Below are 20,372 nucleotides of genomic sequence, written 5' to 3'. Positions count from 1 at the left end.
AAGAATTTGTGCACCAGGCCTCTAGTGTGATAATTCGCTGATAAAGTGTGATTTCATCAAAGCAAGCAATTATGTATCTAACTCTGTCTTTCTTACAAGGTAAATGCCTACTCCTCACTAAGAAATATTTGTCTGAAGGATGTTGAAGACACAGATATGTATGTATAGTCAGTTGTGAGTGATAGAAAAAATAAAGTTAATAAATATCCATTATATATTCTACCAGAAATTTGACATTCATTGTAAATTGGACAATGTTATTATGCATTATTATTGAAATGAAATGAAACATGTAAAATGAATGAGTTATATTTTATAAGGTATGACCACTTTATGGGCAATGTATTTGTAATAGTATTTTATTATGTGTTTCCTGATGTGAGGGAAATATAAATTATGATGTAGTGTTCTGAGGTGATTTAGATTTTGCAAGGAGAAATGAAATGGAATTTTTGAGATGAATACATTAAATTGTTTGGTTTTACATTTGATTTTGCTTTATATATAGACTTCATAATAGGTTTTCATATATATAAAAGGGAATTCATTCAATAAGCTAGAGTTAGAAATTCACTTTAAATATTTAATGATTTAATTAAGTTTTATTAGTGTGATGCTCTTTGCTTTGCCAATTATAAATTGACAAGGGTCTCATCTGTGTGTGTTTTTTCCTTTTTGTATAGCATCTTGATTATATATTTTGTTCTGTAGTTTTATAAATAGTGATAAAAACTAAGTTCTTAGAGGAATTTTTTCACATCTATTGTAGTTGCCAAGGAAAAAATAGTAAATAATTGCAAACATTAAAATAAATAGAAGTTACTGATTGCATTGCTCTTTTAATTTGAAAACTGATATTTTATACTGTCTCTTGAGAAAGTTTATTTGCTCTACTCCAGTGTTCTCTCTATAGTAATAGTCTTTGCCAGAATATGAAAGCTGTTTCATGTCCTACCACTCAGCCAGGTGCAGCTGATGCTCGCTATTTCACTGGACCATGGGTGGGAGTGAGGCAAAATTGTGGTCAAGCTAGCAGTCAGGGAGAATCAAGAGTGAGTTACAAGAAGCACCACTGTAAACAGTGTTCACTGAGGGAGGTTTGTAGGGACTGGAGGTACCCCAAGTGTACACCTCAAGATTGTATAGACACTCCAATTGTGGAAATACCATAAAAAAGTGGAGGAAGACAAATGTATTTCTATGGCCCCTCATACTCATATTCCAACTATATTAACTGACATAAGAATCTATGCTCGGGTAGCTCTGGATAACTTGATGGCTTGAGAAATTTTACTGATGAGCTGAGGGAAAAGGAAGACAGTATAGGTTTTAGTATTTATTCCAGGGTTGGCAGTGGACCCTGAATAGCAGAAAAATATGATTTTCTGGACTTGACTGATAAACCCCCTGCCCTCTGCCCTTATGGTAATCAACAGTAAAAGTTACCTTAAAATGTGCCTCTGAAGGAAAAATAAAATGTGTTTTAGAAATAAAAGATATAGTTGTTAACTATCCTCCTTCTTTTCAGAAAATCAAATTTAATTAACTCAAATTTACACTTACTTTTATCAAACTTTTCAAAAGTCAGAAAGATTGGCTATCAGTAGGTAGGAAGTTATGCTGAAAACAATTGTTTGTTGTTGTTAATCCTCACCTGAGGATATTTTTTTTTCCATTGATTTTTAGAGAGAGTGGAAGACAGGGAGGGAGGTGAGGAGTGGGGGAGAGAGAGAGGGAGAGAAAGAAACATCGATTGTTTGCCTCCTGAACACCCCAACTGGGCAGGGATGGAACTAGCAACCCAGATACACCAGCTATGCAGATATGTGCCCTTGACGGGGACTCTTACCCACAACCCTACAGTGTGGAGGCCAACACTCTAACCACTGAGTAACAGCAGCCAGAGCCTGAAAATAATTTTGTATCCTGTTGAAAGTTGTAGTGTTATTACTAATGATGAGAACTGATCTTCCTATTTTGATCATCACTAGCCACACACGATTATTGAAATTTAGATTTTAATTAATTAAAGTTAAATCAATAAAGATTTCATCCCTTCAATAGCCACATGTCCTTTGTGGTTGCCATAATGGACAGTGCAGAAACATGTCCATCATTACAGAAAGTTCTATTGTATGGCACTAGATTTAGAATTTTGTAGTATAGTACCTAGCAAATAATATTTTTACGTAGGAACTACTAGATCTAGTAGCTCGCAAACCCCAACATTTCAGAGCTAAATGGATATTTTTTTCTCTTATGTTCTAATATGGGTGTTCCCAGTTGTCAGGAAACCTTCTCTATGTGGAAAAGGTCCAACTTTTCCATCTTGTGACTGCCTTGCTCCACAGCCTTGGAGTCCTGCTTCCAGCTGCTGGAAGAGGAAAGAGTGGAGAAGCTACACTGGCTTCTTAACCATCTTGACCTGAAAGGATCAAGTCAACTTTCTGTCATAATCAATTGCTGAGAACCAGTCATAAGGCCCAGCTAGACATAAGGCTTTCTAATAGTAGCTCTAGGTTATGGAAGGAAAAGCCATTGGTCAACTGCCACAGATAGTTACTTAATAGTAGAGAAACTCTGCAAAATAAATAGGAATTTTGCATGGAAACACAATCAATGGTCAAGGAGCAGTTTTGTTAATGTTAAGGTAATAGCACTCCTTTAACTTTAGCATATATATACAAATTTGTGCACTCGGGGGGCATCCCTCAGCCCAGCCTGCCCCCTCTAACAGTCTGGGAGCCCTCACAGGATGTCCTACTCATGCTCCTGTGGGGAGCAGGCCTAAGCCGCAGTCTGGCCTCCCTCTGTGGAAGGCAACTGGCCGATCAGGTATATAGATACTTTCTGAAGGCAGCACAGACTCCTTCCTTATTTCTTTCCTCTGTGGTTGGAGAATAGGGGGCTAAAAGTTGGAGACAGAACTGTGGCTGGGCCTGGGGCTCTTGTGGGCAGCAGAAAGAAGGAGAGGGCTGGGGAAAGTCTAGACATGGTTTTCTTTAATTGTCCTCCCTTCCTCCAGGCCCCTCGCTCTGTCCTTTCCTTGTCATGGTGGACGCTTGGGCTTCGGACTGACCGGAGCCCAGCGATGGTGGAGTTCATCCCCCTCACTTCTCAGCTGAACATACAACTGCCTCACATTCCAAGTGGAGCTGTTTTCAAGTGGCTAAAGTGCTGGCAATTCATGCCTCCCGGTCTTTCCCCTCTCGGGTTTCCTCCTTGGGTCAGTTACAAACTTCATCGAGACACCGAAGCAATTCTGCCCTGGTAGTTCTGCACTGGCCCCTGCCCGGGCCTGGCCGGGCACTCTTCCTTGAGGTCTCTGGGTCCACAGTCTGAGCTCAGGGAGGTCACCCAGAGCCCATTCCCTTGGACAGGTGGGGCAGGAGGGCTAGCTTGAAGAGCTGGAGGAAGATGGCAGAGTAAGAGTTGGTATGAACCAGCGCCTGCTTAGCCAGACTTCCTAAGCTCCCCACCGGGCCCAGGATGGGCCCCTTCCCCACACCAGGAGGATCCCAGCTGAAGTCCCCTCCCTGCACCCAGCGCTCTCCTCCCCGTTTTACCACTGGGGGAAGGGAGCAGCTCACCTGCTCTGGACCCTGCCAACCTGGCAGGCTGAGGCACAGGTGGTGCAGCCTAGGGTGCTGGTGGCTGCAAGCCTTTTCCCCCTCCCTGAAGCATGGGGTGGGGTTGCAGCAGCTCACAGTTGCCCCTGGGCACCATGCATGGAGACACTGCTCTCCACTGAGCCACCGCCCGCCCAGGACCTGTGGGGGTTGGAGTGGCCTCGGGCTCCCACTGGCCCCACGGAAACCAGACTCGGCTTGGCCGGCCACCCCCGCTGCCCGAGGGCTGTGCATGCCCCACGGGCCTCATCGCCCTCATGAGTCGCTGTGGTCCGGCCGTCCCATCCCAGGAAATGGCCATGCCGATCGCCATGGCTCACTCCCCAGTGCAGTTGGGCCTGCCTGGCAAGCATGTAGGCAGGAGCTGGGCCTCTGAGGGGAAGGAGGAAGGATGCGCGGGCCAGGGCAGAAGTGGGGAACTTGGCAGTGTAAACACAGCCCCCCCCCCCCACGTCGTGCCGGCCCCTCGTGCTGCATTCCCGAACCCCTGGGTGCCCTTGCCCAGCACTGTGCTCTCGGGCCTGGGGTGGGGGTGAGGGACCTGGAGCTGCGGCCTGAAGGCCCCCGTCCCCAGGTCGCACACGGGGGCCTGGATGGCAGCTTGCGCTGTCCCGCCCTGCCTGCAGTATGCAAATTAGCCGCCATTTTTGTTGGCGGTTAATTTGCATATTGCTCTGATCAGCCAATGGGAGGCACAGCGAAGGTATGGTCAATTACCATGTTTGTCTATTATTAGATAGGATTATTGTTTTCTACCTTTTTTAAGAATTAGGTTTCATATTGTAATTTGTTAATCTTTAAGAACCAATTAATATCTTCATCTGATACACTGAAACTCTTTGTGCTTTACAAATTAAGAACAACTCAGAAGATGGACATGTTTTACTTGCTTTATAGAAAATATTCTAAATTTGGGGAAAATTTAAGCAGAAATTATTATATATTTTAATGTAAGTATAATTTTATTTTATAACTTGAAACTAGTTAATTATTGTGCTTGAAACAGAGCAATGATGACATTTACAAATAAATTAGATGTGACTGGTGTGAATACAAAGCAAACTAAAACAATTTTAAAATACATTTTAATGAATAAGATCTTTCATTGAGTTATTTAGGGTAAAATATAGATTCATAAGTTTCAAACTTAAAAATGCATTCGAATCACTGTGAATTTTTGTTGAAATATAAATTCTGGGATAGGGTTGGGTCAGATTTTTTACTTTTAACCAACTCTCAGAAAATGCTAATGCTGGGATCAAACATTGAGTAGCCAGGATCTGTAGCTCCCCAGATTCTCCTGTATAGATTTAGAAAGCCAATGGCTTGAGCAAATAAAATGTCACCTTATTTAAATTTGTTCTATTTGACTATTTTCTACTTTGAAAATGGAAAAACAACTTTGGACTTTCCTTATCTCTCACACTCTGCCTTCTGTCTGCCTTTCCTTTCAACACCCTCTGAAAGACTCATCTTTCTTTACTCCTACATCATCAACTTCCATTCATTCACCAGCTCACCAGATCTGGCTTTAATCTGGGTCTAAGTCTGGCAAAGACTTTCTAAATGCAAATAGGAACCTCTGTGTAGTCAACTGAATGATGTGTGTACAAGGTCTGGTAAAGTTGAGCCACCCTCATGTAATTATTCTCTCTTTTCCTTTCTGGAGTATCACTTCTCTTTCGTTTCTTCTGCAACTTTTCTGATGCCACCTTCTCTGCCTCCAGCATGGACTCCTCTGTTTGTCCAGCCCTTCAATGTTGATCTCCCTAGGGATCCACTCTTCTCTTATAAGTGACCAGCTGCTCCCTGCCCATCATTTCCCCCAGGGCTCTAGCTACCATGTATATATTTCAGCGACTCCCCAAATCTGACCTTCCTACTAGAAAGATTGTCATGCTTCCATTCCTCTAGTGACCTTGGGCAAGTTTCCTAAATATTTCAACCCTCACAATGCTCTTGTGGGGATTAAACAATTCACTACTTATGAACTGCCTGGAAGAGTGCCTGGCACATAGTAAGGGTGTGCAAATGTAAAGTATTGTGCATTTGTTGCTTTTTTGAGTGACAAAGAAAGGATTTTAATTTTTTTGAACTATATGCCAAATAATTTAGGTATATATGTAAGTGCTTTGAATAGTGACTAAGAGATACCTCTAATAATATTTCCCATTTCTATGCACTGTACAGAAGCAGGTTACAATAAATACATCAATTTGAATTTCTCCAGAAGGGCTTCTTCTGTTTTGATCCTAATGCATTTAGTAACAGTTGATTTGATGGATGCATTTAACATATGAATATGACATATTTTCTTCAATATTAATATGTCGCATTTTTGGTTGTGGACATTTCTCTCCATTTAAAACCATGTTAACTATAACTTTCAATTTTAATCAAGGACTATGTCACATGTTAAAAATTTGTTCTTATAGCTAGAATTTTTAGGAGTATCTACATTTGGAAAATATTTTTACTAATTTTGAGTTTACTATTTTATTCCTTTACCTTAATAAAAAATGTAATATTATTTTAAGACATAGCCTGAAGAATGTTAGCATGAGAAATGAGCTTGGTAACTGACTTATAAATAAATAATGTATTTAGTGAATTTAATTTAACACACATTTATTAAGTATTTATAAAGGGTCACTATTTGAATTTAGTCTTGCCAGCCTCAAATTTTTCATGCGGAGACAAACATGTGAATAAATAATTATAGTCAGATGAGTTAATTTCTATAGTAAATGTCAGTAAGACATACTATAGTAACCCAAAGGAGGATACAGCTATTGTGCCTGGAAAAGTCATGAGAATTTTCAAAAAGGAGTTGAAATTAGATCATAAGGAGTGGAGGGGGAAGGAACTCAGGTTTAGAGAAAAACATATTGTGGGTTTGGGTGAAGGTGATAAATTCTATAGGTTCAGCCCACCATCTCTGTTGGGGCCAGTAAAAAGCAACAATTCAGGTCTAGCCCCGTGATGGCGAACCTAGGACACGCGTGTCAGAGGTGACACATGAAATCATTTTTTTGGTTGATTTTTCTTTGTTAAATGGCATTTAAATATATAAAATAAATATCAAAAATATAAATCTTTGTTTTACTATGGTTGCAAATATCAAAAAAAAATTCTATATGTGACACGACACCAGAGTTAAGTTAGGGTTTTTCAAAATGCTGACACGCCGAGCTCAAAAGGTTCACCATCACTGGTCTAGCCTGTGGCCCACACCCTTTCTCTTTCTACCTTCAGCTTTGTCTCTACATTAGTGGCCTTCTGGGCAGGTATGTGGATACCTGAGCCTAGGGGTGAACAACCTCACTGTCCATCTGCCCTAGGGAAATTCCTCCTCACACTGGCCTTGGAAACAGACTTAAGGTCCTTGAGGCAGGGAATTTAAGGGTCCTAGGGTTTCAGGTTTCTAAGTCTGAAGGGTAAGGCACAGACCCTGAAGAGGAACATTCCCTAGGGAAGAAGGCTAGAGAAGGGTCTTCTCCAGCCATGTCCGGGCATAGGACCTGTGCCAGGTCTGAGGATGGAGCCCAAGTTCCTTGTGGTCAATGTAGGACTGCTTGGAGGTGGCTGGGCATGGAAGATGAAACTGAACATTTGGATTAGGAGTAGCCTGTGATTAACTTAGATTCTTTTCTTAAAAATATAATGGCTGTTTCTCTGACTATATAATTAGTGTTATCTAATTTTGCTGTGTAGGATCAGAAAGTCAAATCAGAAGAATTATACCATTTAGTTTATGACACAGTGGTGGATGAATTATTGATTAGTAGCATTACTCAATTTTAAAGAATTAGAATGCCAGCAACTATACTTAAGCCAAAAGTTAGGTTAGATGTAATTAAAATTATTTTTTCTTACAAATTTGATTTTTGCTAGAGCTTCTAATTTTGTGATAATTCAAAAGAAATAAGAATAGCCTATTAGATGCTGGTCATATCAACAAATTTAATAATTATGATTACATTGGGCCTTTCAATTGTGCTGTGGTTAACCTTTATTATAACTCATATGTACAATCTAGTCTATTTATGTAACATCAGAGTGCTCATATGACCTAAATATTAAATTCTATACTCACAAGTGATGCCTAGGAGTACCCAGCTAAAACTCTCATCAAGGTGGAAAGTTAGTTAAAGAGCTATATAGCCTTAGGATGATCATGGTCCAAGAATTTTCCTTTGGATTCTTTAAAACTAATTGCATTTTTTTTTTATTTTTAGTAATTCTGGCTTATTCTTCAAAGCATTCTTCATTATAGAACCTAATTCAAATTGACAATAAATCTACCATGTTTGTTAAGAAATCCTATGGTTGCTGACACCATCTATACTAATAATAACAGCTGGCGTCACATCCTCACGTTGTCACAAGATGGTTGTCACAAGATGGCCATCACAAGATGGCTGCAGGCACAGTGGAGGTGGGGCTGGCAGGCACTCCGCATGGTGAGGCCTGGGGGTCCCACGGCTCTGTGCGGTGCAAAGCAGGTCGGTCCCAGCGTCTCTGCCGCCTTACACAGAGGAGTCAGGTTGCGGCAGGGGAGAGCAATTGTGGGCAATCAGGCTGGCAGGCGAGCAGTTAGGCGTCAATCAGGCTGGCAGGGGAGCGGTTAGGAGTCAGCGATCCTGGATTGTTAGAGGGATGTCTGACTGCCAGTTTAGGCCCAATCCAGTCCCGCAGGGATCAGGCCTAAACTGGCAGTTGGACATCCCCGAGGGTTCTCAGATTGGAGAGGGTGCAGGCCAGGCTGAGGGACACCCCCACCCCTGCACAAATTTCATGCACTAGGCCTCTAGTAGAGAAATAAAATGGAAGAAAAAATATGATAAAGAGAAGTGACTAAAGCAGAAACTAGAGGGAAAAAAAATAAAGGAGAACAAAGAGATAAAAAATGTTGTACAGCCCTAGCTGGTTTGGCTCAGTGGATAGAGCGTTGGCCTGTGGACTGAAAGGTCCCAGGTTTAATTTCAGTCAAGGGCACATGCCTGAGTTATGGGCTTGATCCCCAGTAGAGGGCATGCAGGAGGCAATCAATAAAAGATTCTCTCTCATCATTGATGTTTCTATCTCTCTTTCCTTCTCTCTTCCTCTCTGAAATCAATAAAAAAATATATATATATTTTTAAAATGTTGTACACATTGGATACTATTGTGTTGTAAAATGATAACTGCTCCAGTTACCCCCATTAATGAACAGTTACCACATATGTAAAGCTCTAATACATTTTTCAGATGGAAGGAATATCAAAGACTAGGATATACTTTTTTTTCTATAAAGCATCTACTTCCTGGGGTCATTAAACATGAAGGAATTAAAAATTTGTGGTATGCCACCTTAGCTGGTTTGGCTCAGTGGTAGAACATAGGCCTTCGGACTGAAGGGTCCTGTGTTCAATTTTGGTCAAGGGCACATGCCTGGGTTGCAGGCTTGATCCCCAGTAGGGATGTGCAGGGGCAGCTGATCAATGATTCTGTCTCATCATTGATGTTTCTATCTCTCTCTCCCTCTCCTTTCCTCTCCGAAATCAATAAAAATATGTTAAAATAAATAAATAAAATACAATTTGTAGTATACTGATACTGTTAAGTAAAAGTTTTAAAAATTAAAAATAAACTAAAATATTAAAATCACACTAAGTCCTTATTGCTCCCTTGAACTTTGCAAACAGCTTATGAACATGATAAGGAGTTCTAAACACTATGTAGGACTAACCAACATTGCTTTATCAGGCTTCTTCTCATTAATCTCAGTGACTATGATAATGGAGTACTACTTCTATAATGTGCCTGGAAGCTCTCATTTCACATGCCTTAAAGATAGAAGTAGTAGTAGAAGAAGAAGAAAGAAGAAGGAGGAGGAGGAAGAGGAGAAGGAGAAGGAGAAGGAGGAGGAGGAAGAGGACATGAAGAGGAAAATTAAAGCAACAATGTACCTATGGCAACTTTAACTCAAAATGTTTGTTATTTCTAGCCTCTTTGGTTGCTTATAAGTATAACTCATTTATTTTGCTAGAGGCAATTTAATGTAGAAGAGATACATTTGATGTGGCAGAAAAAGGTCACTATTCTCAACAAAACCAACATTTTTCTCTCAAGCATATTCTAAAGTAATCAAGGCTATTAAAAACGGGTAGCTGTATCATCCTATAAAAATAAAATAAAATAAAGCAGTCTAATTAATCAACAAAGATTCAAAGTGTTTAGTGTTAAGTAGATGAAACATACAAAAGTCTTATAAAAACTTTGTTAAATTGGCCAGTTATTTTGGCATTTTTTTAAAGAGAAAGTCTTAGTTCTATACAGGCCTGTGGAGCTGAGTAAAATAACGAAGGTAGTATAAAGTAACATTGTGGTTCTATACACTCACAATTGCTTAAAAAAATAAAACATTCTTGTTGTTTCTTTACATAACACCAAAATATTGTGCAAAAAATCCCAATTAATACAAACATCCATTTTTTTTTTTTTCGATATTTGTTGTCTAACTAGTTGCTTTAGTAAATCTCCTTCAATTCTTCATCAAGTTTCTATAGTTTTGGTACCAAGATTGATCCTTTTCAGGCACAGATAATTTTTAAAAAGCTAACATTTTATTTGAATGTAGATGGCAGAGGAGGTGGAACAGTGACTTTTCAAGGGAGGCTGGCAGCAGCTTTGAAGTCCGGGGCTGTGGCCATGACTTCATAATGCCCCTCTGGAAAAAAAAAAATCCACAGAAAAGTAAACATTTTGACAAGGATCTAGACATCAATTGGAGCTTATCCAGTATTAAACAGAAACACATGCTTTGTTCAAGGCATTTGCAGAAACAAAACCATCCTGCCTTCTTTAATTAATTTAGTTTTTTAAAGTTCAATCTTCTATTTATGCTATGTCGTAGCTAAAGGAAACCATGGAACTGGAAACAAAGGCAAATTCTTTCAACTAAAAGCTGAACACTCCCACTCTCCCTTTCCCAGTGCCTTGATCCATGACTTCAAGGCTGGTTCTTCTACTCTGCTCTACTGTGCCCCTCCAAGTATTACTACACACAGGCTTTGCTCAAGTATTAATTGTAAGTGCTAATAGGAAGGAAGCTGAACATACACCCTTCATTTGAGGCAACTGCTGAGAGCCAACACTCTTTTGGTTTTATTTTCTGTCTTATCTGAGCTGCACCTGCTGGTGCTGGTTTTCCCTGTGATGTGGAAGCTTCCCATTCTAGAAATAGGGAGGGCACTAGCTCCTGTGAACTAAAAATTTGAAAAGTTAGCTCATACAGCAGTGTCAGGGGAGTTTGTATATGATTATTCTGGACCAAAATTTGATGGCCTCTGATATGTTAAGTAACAGAGATACAGAACCAAATAGTCAAGGGGTAAACCAACACCAAACTAAAACAAATGCCCCCAGAATATTTTTGTTTATTTTTACAGTGATGGTGCAATTGGTTAATTAGCCGAGATTTTCATTTTTGAACTCAATCTACTAATGTGAATTTGATGCCTTTCTGGTTCTATGAAAACTATAAGGTTGAAGAGTGTAGGTACAATGAAGCACTGACAATGTTTTGGCCAAATTTCTCTAACGATCATTTATTTTCTAATCATGGTAAAATAATTCTTTGAGTAAGGAAGTGTTACATATTAAATTTCACAATTACCTATTTATAGAATTTAAAGGCAGTAAAATGGAAAAAAACATCTGTATTTCATTCTTTAAGGCAAATTAAGACTTTATTCTCCCTCGGTATGGCAGACTCCTTTCAGTTGGCCTTCAGATTAAATTCCTGTGGTGAGGGAAAAAAGCGTTTCTATAGAAAGTAACCTCACAGGGCGATCTGATCATAAATTCCTAACTGGGCAGGTCATGGTGGGTAGTCATGCCCCAGACATATAACTTTTTAGTAAAAGGTTTATCTTTGCCTGATCAAGCGCTTTTCATTGTTTCTGTGCATCTGCGTTGGTTAACACTCCTTTGAAATAAACTGTAACCACCCTCAACAGAGCACATAATCTTAACTACCCTGTAATCTGATCTCCACATGACTACCCCCAAGAGAGCATGTAATCTTGCGGAACCTGTACTCTCATCCCCTCCCACCTTCCTGAAACCTTTCTTACCTTCCCTCCTTAATCCCAAATGCATAAAATAACTTCAAACTTTATTCTCTGAAGCATTTATCTCAGTCTGTTGAGATCTTGCTTCCAGGTATATGCTCTTTTGGGCTCCAATAAATTTTAATAAAAATTCTCTACAAGTTTGAACATTTCTTATGTTGACATGCCTCATACCTTCGGTTCCATTTTCAAAACTCGTATCCCAATTTGTTTATTAACTAGTATGACACCATTTGTCACATGACACACAGATGGAAGCTTTACCTAAAATTTAAAATTTAATTATAAAAATTGAATTATTCATTCTAGCTGTTCAGGAACCAAGTTATCCTGGGGTACATGAAGATTCCCAGGGGATATACTCACATTGAATTTAAGGGAAGCAATTTTCAGACTTTCAACATCTATACTCTCTTTTCTATATTTTCCTCTCTGAGAAAACATTTGTATTTGCAGACTCAAATACAGGTCTTCTTTCTCACTTCCCTTTTAGAATTTCCCTTATCCTGTTTTATAAAAAAAGGCATGCCTTTTACTCATCTGGAATCTTGTTATTGTGCGGTGCCCCAGGGTGTGCAGACCTCTGGGGTGCCAGACAAAAGGACCATTTAAAATACTGTTGTTGACTAAGCCTTCTTTGATCAAGGCACCATGAGCTCATTCATGGTAAATCTTCATGTCTTTCTGCCTTATAGTATTTATTTCTGTTAGATGTATAGCAAGAAGGGTTGCATGTTGTGACATTCTAAATTCATACATATTGTGAAACAGAGTGGCAGAACTGGACAGTTTATATATATATATATATATATATATATATATATATATATATATATAAACCTTGCCTTCTTTGCTTATTATGCACTTGCCTGTGAAAACCTACTTCAAATGGTAGAGGCAGTATGTTTGCAGCATAGTGACTATAAATATACTAAACTCTGGACCCAACCAGCCCTTTTTTTCTAGTCCATCTCTACCTTTCAGTTGCTCTATAATTTTAGGCAAGTCTTCGTTTACTCATCTCTAGAATACCATGAAAAATAGTGGCCACCTCAGAGGACTGCATGAAGGTTAATGTAGACAATGCTGAAAAGTCATTTCAGAGACAGTCCAGATTAAAATAAATGCCTAACAAATATTTGTTATACATCTAATGAACTTACAAACTTCCTTATTATGAAGTTACAACAGGAGAGCGTCCTCAGGCAAAGCTTAATGTCTGGCTGTGTAGTAAACAATTCAACTTTATCCAAAGAAAAATCTAGCCTTTGCCCTTATCTCATAGGAGGTAGTCTCTAAACCCATGGAAAGTGTTTTGGGTTTTTTCTGAGAAAACTTGACAAAAGTTGTCAAGAATTTACATTGAGAAAAGTGTTTTTGTTTCAGTGGAGGCCTTGGGCTAACCAAATAGTAACAATGCAATTTAGCCTGAGGGACTTGGGCCTCACCAACAATGCTATTTAGCTTGGGGGCTTGGATAGTGCAGGATCAGCTTGACCTCTGCAGGAGCTGGAGATTGAGACCAGCTGTGTGGGCAGTCAGTCATGCTTAAGTGATGGAGCCCCCAAAAATGCTCTGGACCCTGGGGTTTTGGTAGGGTCTCCTGTTTGGGAATATTCTGTGCATATTGTCACACATCAATGCTGGGCTAGTAAAGCTGCCCATGAATCTATGGGGGAGAACAGCTAGCAGCTCTATGTTTCATATTTTCCTTGACTTTGCTCTGTGTGCCTTCTTCTTTGGCTGACTTTAATCTGTATCTTCTAGCTGTGATAAACCATAACTGTGAGGGTAATAGTTTTCAGTGAGCTCTGTGAATCCTTCTAGCTAATTATCAAACCCAAGAGTTGTCTTGGGGACTCTGGAACTTGCAAATTCTGTCAGAGGTAGATGTGGTCTTGTGGACTCTTTTCTCTAAACTTTGTATCTGCAAAAAGACTGTGTGGATCCATAAGGCTTGAAGTTTTCATGCTGGTCAATTTGGAGTTTATAATAATTTGTCTAGGCACTCAATAATTAACTCTTATTTTTTAAATAGGGATACATGAGGAGAATTTCTTTTTCTTTTTCCTTTTTATTGAATTTATGGAGTGACACTGGTTAACAAAATTATACAGGTTTCAGGTGCACAATTATACAACACATCATCTGTACGCTGAAATGTGTGGTCACCACCCAAAGTCTAGTCTTCGTCCATTACCATTTATCCCCTCTATACCCTCCTCTCCTTCTCCCCTCCCAACTCTCCCTGGTAATCACCATTGTTGTCTGTGTCCATGAGTGCTTTCTCTTTCATTTTTCCTTTTTTTGCTCAATCTCTCCAAACCACCGCCATCCAGCCCCCCTCTGACAGCTGTCAGCCTGCTCTCTATGAGTCTGTCTCTATTTTTCTTGTTAGTTCATTTTGCTCATTAGATTCCACATATGAGTGAAATCATATAGTATTTGTCTTTCTCTGACTGGCTTATTTCACTTAGTATAATGTTCTCCAGGTACCTCCAAGCTGTCACAAGGGTAACATTTCCTTCTTTTTAATGGCCAAGCAGTATTTCATTATCTAAATGTATCACAGCTTTTTTATTCACTCAACTACTAATGGGCACTTGAGCTGTTTCCAAATCTTGGCTATTGTAAATAACACTGCAATGAGCATAAGGGTGTATATATTCTTTTGAATTGATGTTTTGGGATCCCTAGGCTATATTCCCAGAAGTGTAAATGTTGGGTCATAAAGCAATTCCTAGAAGAGAATTTCTTAACCTGACTGATCACCAAGAAATAACCTAGAAATTCTCATACCTTGTTGTGGAGTCCATCAGGGAGTTTGCCCATGGCTGTTCATCTCCATGTAGATGTTTTAGAGTTCCCCGGCTTCCAGTCAGCATCATAAGGAACTCAGTATGGACGAGGAATTGGGTTACTGTAAACAATTCAGTCTCCTCATTGGGTGCTATGATCTGAATGTTTGTGTCCCCCCAAAAATGTATATGCTAGAAACCCAATGCCCAAAGTGATGGTATTAGGAGGCAAAAAATTTGGGAAGTAACTAGGTCATGAGATCAGAGCCCTTGTGAATGGAATTAGTGCCCTTATAAAAAAAGGCTCCAGAGAGCTGGTTTTTCCCTTCCATCATGTGAGGATACAACCAGACGTCTCTAACCCAGAAGAAGACCCTCACCCAACCATGCTGGTACCCTGATCCTGGACTTCCAGTTTCCAGAACTGTGAGAAATAAATTTTTGTTGTTTATAAGCCACACAGCCTATGATATTTTGTTATAGCAGCCTGAAGGAAGGTGATATATATCATATAGCTGTGAAATTCCTTTTTTAATTCTCTGGTGTGCTCTAACAAGTACGTACACACTCACTGTACTTGGCCTGCTTGCACTTAAGGAAGCACTCACTAAGTTAAATGTTGTGAGGATTAAGTTATGTGTCAACTTGGCTTGGATAGGGTACCTAGTTGCTTGTTCCAACACCAGTCTAGATGAAGGCATTTTTTTTAGAGATATAATTAACATTTAAGTTAGTAGGTCTGGGGTAAAGTAGATTACTCTCTATAATGTAGGGAGGCTTTATTTAATCAGTTGATGGCCTTAAGAGCAAAGACTGAGGTTTTCCGAAGTAAAAGCAATATAGCCTCCAGACTGCAACATCAGCTGTTACCTGAATTGTTAAACTGTTGACTTAGTCTACAGATTTTGGGCTTGCCAGTCTCCCAACCATGTGAGCCAATAACTTAAGATCAACCCCCCTCTCCCAATAGAAGGACAGCTATATATACATAGATGTAGGTAAAGACAGGTATATAGACATAGACATCTATTGGTTCTGTTTCTCTGGAGAACCTTAATACAGGAGTGAAGGTCCCTAAGCATCATCTCAATGTTATTGTTACAAGCAAGTTGGACCTAGCCTACTGAACTACTGGAATAAAGGAAACCATAAAAACAGAATGTTTTGGGTGGAGACAACATACAGAATGTTTTTCCATTCTCCTAAACATCTCCTGTCTTTCCTTTCATTCTACTTATGTGAAGATAATTTGCCAAGAATATTTTTCCTCCATATATTCTCAACTGATTGTTTTTAAATGTTCTAGAAAAGATATAGTCTAATAGCAGCATCCATTGAAGATGACAACTCAGAAAACCTATAGGAACTTCCAGCCAAAACCTAAGAGCAGCAATAGCAAACTGCAAGGAATTACTCATCACCCCCCATGTTATAAACACAATTCATGCATACCCCATTTAGTCACAATCACAGCAGTGCATAGTAGCTATTATTTCTCCCATTTTAAAGATGGAGAAACTGAAGATTGAAAAACTTAAGAAATTATGACATTTATGGAGATAACATGTACAGTCATGATATCAGATTCCAAAGCCCATGCTGTATCCTGCCTACTATGTCATGCTCCATGTCCTATTAGAAGATTCTTTTTAGTCAAGGCTTGCTGGAGGGAAGAGTTACTGTCCCAGCCCTATGTGGAACACATAGATGGTAAAACATGGCTACCATTGTCTTGACAAATAAAATAAGATTGCCAGGCAAAAGATAAACATTGTATAGGCTAGTGAGGAAATGAGCTGCTACCAGAAGTCTGGGTGGTCATGCCCAGGAAGTCATGCATATAAAACATAAATTGTGGTTAGCAATTTGCAAGAGCATGATTGGGCAGTAGAGATGGAGCAACTTGACCCTGAGGCCAGACACTGGGCTCGAGTCTGAGTTCCAACAAAAATGCTCTTTGATTTGGAAAAATTATTTTCACTTCTCTAGGTCTAAGTAATCTCATCTATAAATGATAAATAGATTATAAAATCTTTTAATTTTTTAAAGATTGTGCAAATCCTTGCATAAAGCATGACCCCAAGGCAAGTTCTTGTTTGTGGATTTCTCAAAAGAAAAATATAGATTTGCTGGTAAAGTTCTCTGTTGGAATCATTTAAATTACTCATATCTGATCTATCTCACAGCATATCTGTCTAGATTAGTTAGGGGAAAAAACCTCTTGGTAGGAATGGTAACACTACTGTTATGGAATACTATTTTTTGCCTCTTTGGTCTATCATTAATAAAGAGCCTGATTTGTGGTCAATGTACGCTAGTGACAAAATTATTTCAAAATGTCAGTATGTCACCTTGAAGAAGTTTACAGTTTAAAAATGGTCTTTAAGTGTACAGAAGAGGCATAATTTGCATGCTTTTGTTTCCTGCAGCATTTGTTTTTCCAAATAACATATCTATTCTGTCTCTATTTGCCTTGAGAATGCTTATAAGTATAATATCCACCTCAGTAAGAAATAAAATGTATGTAAAATACCAGTTTCTGGCTTGTTGGAGAAAATAAATATTAACTTTAAAGTAAGTGAAGCCCTTGTTGCCTGGAAGGAACTGAGCTTAAATAGTGAGAATTGGCATTGTCTAAACAGTTAACTATAATATAAAGCCAGAATGTGGTCACTCAGATAAAAATGGTTAGAAAACATTGAGGAGGAAGATAGTACTTTCATCTAGAAAAATTAAATAGAAATGAATTAAGGAGGTGACACATTTACACCACGGAATACTATGCAACAATAAAAAAGATAGATCTCTTACCCTTTGAGACAGCATGATTGGACCTGGAGAGTATTATGCTAAGTGAAATAAGCCAGTCAGAGAAAGATAAGTATCACATGATCTCACTCATATGTGCAATCTAATGAACAACATAATCTGATGAACAAAATAGATCCAGAGACACAGAGGCATAGAACAGACAGTCAAATCTCAGAGGGGAGGTGGGGGAGGGTGGGTGAGTGGGAAGAGATCAACCAAAGAACTTGTTCGTATATATGTATAACCCATGGACTCAGACAATATGGTGGTGAAGGCCTGGGGTGGGGGTTGTGGGGGAGGCAGGAGCAGTCTAGAAGAGGTCAATGAGGAAAGAAAGAGGACATGTGTAATACTTTCAACAACAAAGATGAAAGAAAGCAAAAGAAAAGAGAGATTAGGTTTTCATATGCAGCATAAGAACTTTTAATTTGTAGACTCTCCTTAAATTATCAACTATGATCTGGATAAGCTAAGAAGTTGAACTTCTATGGTAAAGTATCATAATCCTATAGTAAGAGGTAGTTTTAAGTGGCAAGTTTCAGAGTCCTGTCTTGAGGTTGGTCTTACTTAACACTTTGGTCAATTATTTGATTATCAAATTATCAGATGACACGAAAGTAGGAGGGATAGTACATGTGGACTAACAGAATGCAAACCCAGTGGGTTCAGTCTAATAAGATGATGTTTAAAGACAAATGCACTTAGCTTAGTAATAAGGTCCAAATAATAAGACACAAGAGTGTGGGTGGAAAAAAAACAAAACACCTCAATGATATTTGTCAACTGTAAGTTGTGTGTGAGGTGGCATCTAAACATTCATTGAAATTTTGCTCTACACAAATAAAATGATTTCATTCAGCAAATATTGATGAAGGCCTGATGTATGCAAAGACCGTATAACAGCAAGAGTGCAATCATAGACACTGTAATCGCAGGACTTACATTTTAACAGAATAAACAGAAATGAAATAAATTTCAGTTAGATGTTGCACTACAGTTATGATAAATGTCAAGAGGGAAAAGTTCAGGGTGCCAGGTGTGCACGTAACAAGGGGACCTGAGCTTGTGTCAGGATACTCTTCTTTGAAGAGGTGAGTGTTACTGAATTCTAAAAGATGACTAGGAATTCATCAAGTAAGAGAGAGAAGGGAAAAGAGAGAGAGAGAGAGAAATATCTACGTAGAGGAAATAGCATTTTATAAAGGGCTTGGACCAAATATGTGCAGATAGAATGAGGCAAGATGACATGCCAGGATTGAGCTTTAAAGGAATGTAGTTACATCAGTGAGACTTGTGATAGCTAGACAACTATCACAAGGTGGAATGTGGTCCTGTGAAAGAGATAAGAACAAAGTTTTGCAGAGCAGAGGAGACATTTTCCATTTGCCTGGAAATTTAGGTAGAGTCATCAAGAAGATGAAATTGCATTTGGGACTCTGAAGAAAGACCTGATCTTGGCAGGCAGGGTGAGGGTGTTCTCAAAGAGGAGGATAAAACAGCAATAATTTAAATTACTAAATAAAATTGCTATAGAAGTAGAAGGAAAATCAGGAGAGTGCCAGATTATAGGAATCAAAGGAAGGCAACATTACAAAGAGAAAAGGGTCACCATCTGGAATGATTGTACAGTATTCAAATAAGGCAATGAACTACACTCACTGTATTTATTGAACTGGAAATTACTGGTGAGCCCAGCATGAGTATATTGAGCTGTGGTCAGATAGTGAGGAAATGGAGATAGCAGGACATAACAGATAGAAAACTCAAAATTGTGAGATTCTAATGGCAGGACTTTGTGATGCTCATTTTTTGTGTTTTTAGAAGGAAGCATATTGCAATAGTCATGTAGCAGTTACACAAACATCAATTTCAGTTGTTGAGTCAATGAGTATTATGGAAAAGAAAGATTAATTATACTAGATATAGGACAACACTTTGGGGAAAAGAATTGAGATTATTATCTGGTTCTAGCAAATTACTAACTTTGTGACCTTGGGCAAGTCACTTAACCACTTGGAGCCCTAGTTCCATCACTTATAAAATGAGGATAATGATAATTGATCTAATTTCCCTAGGGAGTTGGAAAGAGTGCTTATCTAACAGAAAGTCACATTTTAGTATTAGAAACATTAGAAGCTCTGTCAGAGACTGACTATGTGGCCATTTCTTCTTCTTGGACTACATTTTACAGTGACCCTTGCAGCAATAAGTTGGAGCCGATGACATGTGACCAGAGGTGATGTGTGCCACTTCCAGGCCTCAACCATGAAAACCTCCCACGAGGGTTACTGCATGCTCCTTTTGCTTCTGCTTCTGCCTGCTTAATGCAGACAGGTGTGGAGGTCTTAATATATATATATATATATATACACAAATTATTACTGGCAGCAACTTGGAAAATAATTTGGCATGCATTAGCCTCAAAATTTGAACATTCTCACCTATAGTCCTATTATTGTTCTCCTCGGTATATTTACTCTCAGAAACTTGTAAATGTGCATCAGGAGACATATATGGGTGGGCTTACTCTTTAAAATAACCCCAAACTGAAAACAATGTAAATGTCCACATGAGAGCCAAATGTCCATTAACAGAAGAAAAGAATTTATACTCACAAAAAACTTTAAATAACAGCAAATATTAATCACTCTAACTACATGAAATTACATAAATGAAAATAAAAAATACAATAGGTAAAAAAATGTCACAAAGGAAAAGATATCTTGTGATAAAATTATAAAAATTTAAGAAAGAAAGATGAAGAGACAGAACCAAGAAATATATTTTTCAGTGCAGTATACATTGTGATTTTATTTAACAGGAGAAAGGGAATTGTAAAAGTAGTTGATTGCCAAAACAATACTGCAAAAAAAAACAAAAAACAAAAAACAAAACCACCCAGAAATTTAATGGCTTAAAGAAAGAAACATGTACTATTTATCTTGTTCACAAGTCTTTAATATTCACCAGTGCTTGGCTGATCTTGGCTGGGCTTGCTCATGCTTCCAGGGGAGCTA

The sequence above is a fragment of the Myotis yumanensis genome, unplaced genomic scaffold (assembly GCF_028538775.1).
Source record: "Myotis yumanensis isolate MYYU_CA2020_CCGP unplaced genomic scaffold, mMyoYum1.0.hap1 SCAF_2, whole genome shotgun sequence".
Lineage (NCBI taxonomy): Eukaryota > Metazoa > Chordata > Mammalia > Chiroptera > Vespertilionidae > Myotis > Myotis yumanensis.
The sequence above is the reverse complement of the archived record's forward strand: the minus strand, read 5'-3'. Positions refer to the sequence as shown.